Source organism: Pinus tabuliformis, chromosome 2_2 (assembly GCF_031772625.1).
Source record: "Pinus tabuliformis cultivar Carrire ecotype Pingquan chromosome 2_2, CPIR1, whole genome shotgun sequence".
Taxonomy (NCBI): domain Eukaryota; kingdom Viridiplantae; phylum Streptophyta; class Pinopsida; order Pinales; family Pinaceae; genus Pinus; species Pinus tabuliformis.
The window spans coordinates 963,426,029-963,432,573 of NC_142300.1; the positions used below are offsets into that span (position 1 = coordinate 963,426,029).

The window sequence follows — 6,545 nt, forward strand, 5'->3', positions numbered from 1 at the left end:
ATGACATGCTACTTAAAATATCTCAAAAAAATTATTGGGAAAAAGAAAATGACATGCTATTTATTGAAATATCTAAAATTCATGTTATTTAAAATATCTCAAAAGAATTAATGGGAAAAAGAAAATGACATGCTATTTAAAATATCTCAAAAAAATTAATAGGATAAAATATCTAAAAAAAAATTAATGAAAAAAAATACATGTTATTTAAAATATCTCAAAAGAATTAATGGAAAAAAGAAAACGACATGCTATTTAAAATATTTCAAAAAAATTAATAGGAAAAAAAGAAAAAATTAATGGAAAAAAGAAGACGACATGCTATTTAAAATATTTCAAAAAAATTAATGAGAAAAAACAAAAAGACATGCTACTTAAAAACCCACTTCTGAAGACATGCTACTTCAAAAACCATTTCTGAACCTGACGTGAATCGAACACGCAACCTTCTGATCTGGAGTCAGACGCGCTACCATTGCGCCACAGATCCGCTTTCATATTGACTATTACTACCGTTATAAATATTGTTTTATCGGTTCGTGGTTACCACTTTCTCTTTCTCATAGTGAGAATAGAACGCGAGACCTCCCAATCTTCACGCTGACGCTTAAAAATTACGTTTTATCTGTAGCGTTAGTGTTACTTTAATTGTCGCAACACAGAAAAATAGTTAGATATTTTAGAGTAATCACGATTAGAATGATAGTGAGAATCGAACGCGAGACCTAGACCTACCCATCTTCACCCTGACGCTTAAAAATTATGTTTTATCTGTAGCATTAGTATTACTTTAATTGTCGCAACACAGAAAAATGGTCAGGTATTTAAAGTAGGATTAGTATTACCTTAATTGTCGCAACACAGAAAAATGGTCAGGTATTTAAAGTAGGATTAGTATTACCTTAATTGTCTCAACACAGAAAAATGGTCAGGTATTTAAAGTAATGACGGTTAGAATGATAGTGAGAATCGAACGCGAGACCCCATTTTCACCTGACGCTTCAAATTTACGTTTTATCGCAACACAGAAAAATGGTCCAGAATTTGAAGTAATCACCATTAAATTAAATTGCCTCAGAGGGGTTTTAATAGTGGAGATGCGGGGTATCGAACCCCGTACCTCTCGCATGCAAAGCGAGCGCTCTACCGTTTGAGCTACATCCCCATTGTCTTCCAAAACGTCGTTGGCTTTTGATAATGGAGTGAACATTTAAATAAGGATAATATATTAGAGTTTGACCATTTTTATTTTGGAAAATATGTTTATATTAATAGTGTGTTTTACAATTTTACTTAATATAAACCTCCTATATAATTTATGAAGCAGTATTTAAAAAAATATTTTAACATCGTTGCAAATAAAATATTTTAATATTTATTTTGAATAAAATGATTTTATATAAAAGAATTATTTTGTCAATTGATGTTTTTTACATTACATTATGAGAGATGTGTAATTCCTTTTATTTAAAATGGAATTGACATGTGACATTTGAAAAACAAATTATTAATTATAAAGAAACATTTCAATGCCAACTATAAATCAAATATTTTAATATCCACCTTAAATAAAATATTTCAATATCAATTATATATATCTATATATCTATATCTATATCTATATATATATTACTTTCTTTTTAGGAAAAGCTTTTTAAATTAAAAAGCTTTGACAAAAGTTTACACCTCAATGGATTTGATTCCTTTTAATGCATAATAATATGAGCTTAAGATAGCTTTACAATCATAGTTAATGGTGATTCACTTGTCCAATATAAAAGAAATAAAACCCGTATTTGGTATGAGGGACCTCCCTTCTCAATGTTAGAACCCATGCCTTTCATTTGAAGAGAGAATTGCAAGATGGGGTTTAGTGGTTTTGTATTAGGAAAAATGATATGCACCAAGGCATGTCCACCAAAGAATGCAATTACATTGAGATACCTCTTGGTATCACCCTACAGGGGGAAGATCATAATAGTTAAGTCGCACGACTCCAACTTAAATGACATGCTTGTGGTTAGTAATTTAAGTCTATCTCACTAAACTTTCTCTTGCATGACTGTCATTATGACATCTTGCCTTAATTGGTTCTCAAACTCAAAGTGGCCTTTCATCATCATTCGAAGCATATCAGTACTTAGTTTCCCATTTTGGCTTCTTTGTTAATCATACAATTTTATAGGCTCTAATCACTACATTTTTACCAAGTTATAAAAGCTAGAGGAACATAGCAAGTTGAGGCCATAAAGTAAGCAAGACAAACATACCACCAAAGGGTGCAAGTGCATAAGGGAATACCAATGATAGAGGACATAAGAATTAGTTGATTGGTATTCTTCAAAGAGACCCAAAAGAAATTAGATCTAATTTCTCAAAATATTGTGAGATGCAAATCGGCCATGAGTCAGGTGTGCCCTCAACATACTAAGGAAATAAAACTAACCCAAGAGACTTGGTATAATGCCATGTGGCTAGCACGTGCAACACAACTACATGACTTCCTTTAGCTAGTTGATCTTGTTCTTGATAGTTATATGTCAAATTTGGGAACCAAATTCAATTTGATGATTACACCCCTAGATTTTGAAATTGAAGGGGTGAGGGGTATGTGTGTGTGTGTGTGTTGTGTCCTAGGGGTTAAGGGTTGGGAAATTTTGTATTTGAGTGAACTCAATTATGATACAATAATTATTTTTGCTTTGTGCTTAACACTGAGAAACCATTTCTAAGGCATATTTTTTTTCGAGGAATTTTGTCTATCTCTTAGACTATTCTAGGAATAATATTATGTTATTTTGCCATCTAGATTACTTAAGTTTTTCCATTTCTTAGATTAACTACTTTTCTTAAGAGATTTACATGTTCCTTGGATTATTTTGTGGACACTAACCTCTTTTGTAGGGTATGGAGTAGATATGTCATTTCTTTAATTAACATTGCTCATGGATTCTACATAAAGACTATTCCAAATTTTGAATCCAATGGACTTGCATGATAAGAATGTGTGTGTTCACTAAGTATTCTATATATGAACATGTTTCTTGACATGTTAGGGAAACCACACTTTGTTTATTTGCTTGGTATGTATTTATTTTCTTAAATGATTAGTTATTTTCCCTTTTGCAATTAATTTTGATATCTAAGTTGTCATTTTGTAAAGCTAGACTAACCCTATTTGTGGTTTTCTCTCATCAGGTTCTTTGTAGTTTAGTTGTTGAATTGTTTTCTAGTGAATATGGACTAATCTCATTTGCTAAATTATAGTAACCGCGTGTAATGGTTTATAGGATAGTGTTTTGAGTTTTTTTTTTTGTTGTTCTTTCTCTATCATTAAAACCCATTGAAATTGGCTATTGGACCATATAATCTACGTGACTAAGCTATACCAAATAGGGGAGAGTCTAAGCATCTCTTTTGTGTTGGTTCCTTGAATGGCTTGAAGGTGCATTTTTGCTCATCAACACACTTTTTATCCCTAATAAGTGTGTTGCTAGTGTGGAAACACCCCAAAATTCTGCATTAACCAATAAACAACCCAATTTTGACAATTTCTAGCTAGAATTTTGTAGAAAAGTAAAATAACTATAAGTGGACATAATTAAACACTAATTGTTATTATTAACCTTGATTTGGTCAATTGATCATTATTTTTATGACCATGTTAAGGGTGCTTAACTAATAGTTTTCTTATAAAAACTATGAGGTCGCTCCATCCATCATCCATCCACATCCAAAGTTCATATTGTCAAAATTGCATTAGAAATCAATAGAAATCCTTCCTCTTAGTATATTTTTTACGCATCCAAACCACTTACTACCCAAGAAGAGGGGGCCATCACATACTTGGGAGGCAAAGGACCCTCCTAAGGAGGAGACCTTAGATCCATTTTCTTCAATAGTTTCTTCAATAGGTGAATTATATATTGATTTCCATTGATATGGAGTAAACATATACATTATTTAGATACGTTTAACTATCTCATTGTTATAGTTTCTTTATTTATTTTCATTTACATGGATAAACTAGTTTTAATGTGGTGTAAATCTTTTATTTGAAATGTGGTTTTCACATTTTTGCTTCATATTTGTTTGTGTCTATGTCACAACCCTTGAATCTAAAAATTTGCACACCTTTGCTATATATTTCCACCAATAGTTGATTTTTAGGTTTTGATTAACAATGATACTAGTTGTTAAAGTGACAGTATCAAACAAGTTTCAATTTTAACATTAAAATAAAAAAGGAGGTGCTTATAACATCAATACTTTTTTATTCAAGAACCATTTTTAAGGTTTTCTATAGTAGCAATATGAATATTTAAGGCTACAATTTCAAACAAATTGTAATTTAGCCCCCCAAAAAGGGGCCTACTATTAGTAGTACGTTTTTTTTTTACTTGAGAGTTGACTTTAAGGTTTTTATTTGCAATAGTACCATTTATCAAAGTTACAACTTCAAACAAGTTGTAATTTTCAAGTTGATGTTTATGATTAGGGAAAATTTTAGGGACAAGATTTCGAAGATGGGCTATTTTTTGAACATTTTTTGAAAAAAAAAAATTATTCATCAATTTCATTAAAAAATTGCATATATATATATATATATATGTTTAAATGGGTCATATTCGCCAAAAAATTACCAATTCTAATAGTAAATTACATGTTTTTTTATTGAATATTCGCCTACATTCTATACCTATGAATTTTCAAACAAGAATAGTTGCCTTCAATACTATATATAGGAAAAATAATAAATCCTTAGAAAATACCTTGCTTATGATAAAAGAAAATATATTTTTAAGAATAAAAACTTGAAAATGTCTTGGTTTGGAAGGATGTGGTAAGAAAATGAATTCCAACAATCAAAAGAAACATTTCTTACAAAATAATCTCCACTTTTATGCATGTAGATACGTTTCTAACAAGATAAAATGCTCAAAGAAAAGTCTACTCAATATTTTGTAAGACTCATCAATAAAACACTTTGGAAGTAAATGTCATATGTCAATGTTGCAATCTAAATAAACATGCATGGAAATGTCTTGTCTTTGTACTTAGAGGAATGGGACAATGTGTCACAAGGAATTCAAAATTGGTTGAGACACAACTACAACATCAAATCAAGAAATGACATCTCTTGTTTGTCATTAAAACGAATGTTTCTATCCATGAACCTCACTTCTTTTAGAGAGCATGATCTTCTATTGGCTTTAGGGGCTTAGACTCAGGTTCAGATTAGCTTCACTAACCAACAAAACCCTATACTACCGGCCCTTTCGGCAACGATCTGTGTAGGGTAGGCTACAGTCTCACCCGTGGTAATATTAGGGGATGCTAGAACCAGGTTTCTGCATCCAAAGGGGTTATGCAGTGTGGTTGTAAGGTTTCTTTAAATTTAGGGCTTAATCCTCCCTTCACGAACCATTAACCTTATTGTTACAGTCGTAGAGTGTTTTCATACTTAACAGTCTTGCAAGTTGCACATAACTAGTATAACATGCATTATTCATCATATAAAACAGTGTTTGAACTTTCGTGATGCAATTACAGAAGAGATATACAAAAGCGAACCATAATTAGGCTAAAACACAGAAACTACATGAACATATAAAAATACACAGATCTATTCCAAATTCTTCTTTATTATTCCAATTCTTCACTGATACAAACTTTCTGACCCTATGCACGTAGCTATAGGGGCCTGTGCACACAGTTGCAGACTTACCAAGGTCTTTACGCACACAACTACAGGAGCCTTCCCCTTTGCCCAAATACAGAAAGATAACATGAGTTGTTTCCTTTGACTCACTAAGACATCCCTTTATATATCCTTTTTCCTTTACAATACCATGGTCCGCAAACCATGGGCGAAGCTCAAAATAGTCGAATTTATCCCATCCCTTTACAAAATAAGGGCTTTGACCCACCCTAAAGCCCCTTTTACTCCTAGAAATCTGCATGAATCGTGCTCCGCTCCTCAAAATGCGGGGACTTTACATGACTTTACAAAACTTAGACCTAGGGGATCCCTACCCAACAGGCCCACAACAAAAAGTTGTGACTCGTCCTCAATCACTTAGTTGGTACGTCCTGAAACTTTGCTTTGAGGTTGTTGTAAGCCAACCTCAATGGATGAAGTGACTCTGTGCACTACGGTATGGCCTATCGAACTTCCTCTACAAGGTTTGCTATCGTTGGCCCTTCTGTTGCTAAACCTATTGTTCTCTGTGTATACTGCATGCTCTTCAACTTTCTCTCCACTGTTTGTGAGAGTTGACTAGTATCCTCTGCCCAAGGTTGCATCCATGCAGAGATTTTTTGAGCCTTCCACCACAACTCATCAATTTGTCCCTGCATAAGCATTCCCTACCGAAGGCGGGCAAACCGTTGCACAGGTGCTAAGGTTCGCATTGTGGCTTTGAGCACATTGAACTGTAGTTGTTTGTCTCAATTTTCTGCCTCAATCTTCTGCACAGGTGGGTACTCCTACAGTGAAGCCATATCTCCATCGTATCCTAAAAAATCTGACCATAGTCCTTAAC

General features: G+C 32.9%; 2 non-coding genes across 2 annotated transcripts; both read right to left on the reverse strand.

Moving 5' to 3' along the window:
* Positions 1-418: 418 nt before the first annotated feature.
* TRNAW-CCA (transfer RNA tryptophan (anticodon CCA)) lies at positions 419-490 on the reverse strand. Its single transcript has one exon. It is a non-coding gene; the product is annotated as a tRNA-Trp (tRNA).
* Positions 491-1,092: 602 nt separating this feature from the next.
* TRNAA-UGC (transfer RNA alanine (anticodon UGC)) lies at positions 1,093-1,165 on the reverse strand. The gene has a single exon. It is a non-coding gene; the product is annotated as a tRNA-Ala (tRNA).
* Between the last annotated feature and the right edge of the window lie 5,380 nt (positions 1,166-6,545).